The following is a 354-nucleotide window of genomic DNA, read 5'->3' as shown; positions in this document are numbered from 1 at the left end:
TTAAACGATTTTCAAAGTGTGTTAAAATTTAAATTCATTTCTTGCTAATCACTAATCAGTGTTACTGCTGTAGTCGATTTTGCCTATACATATTGTGTATACAAATAAATTTGAATTTTAAGACACTTTGAAAATCGTAGTTCTGATGTGGAAGGTAATAGTATATTGAAATATGCTGGCCGTTAAAATAAAATAGTTAATATATTTAAATTACAGCAATGCCTATGACTGATGATGTTATGGATATTGTCAATAATGAGGATGATGGGGTCAAGACAATGATGATGATAATAGTTGTGGCAGTGGCGATGGTGATAGCAGTGATCCTACCGATCCACTACAGATAAAGTAATA

Source organism: Acyrthosiphon pisum, unplaced genomic scaffold (assembly GCF_005508785.2).
Source record: "Acyrthosiphon pisum isolate AL4f unplaced genomic scaffold, pea_aphid_22Mar2018_4r6ur Scaffold_20639;HRSCAF=21689, whole genome shotgun sequence".
NCBI lineage: Eukaryota > Metazoa > Arthropoda > Insecta > Hemiptera > Aphididae > Acyrthosiphon > Acyrthosiphon pisum.
The sequence above is the reverse complement of the archived record's forward strand: the minus strand, read 5'-3'. Positions refer to the sequence as shown.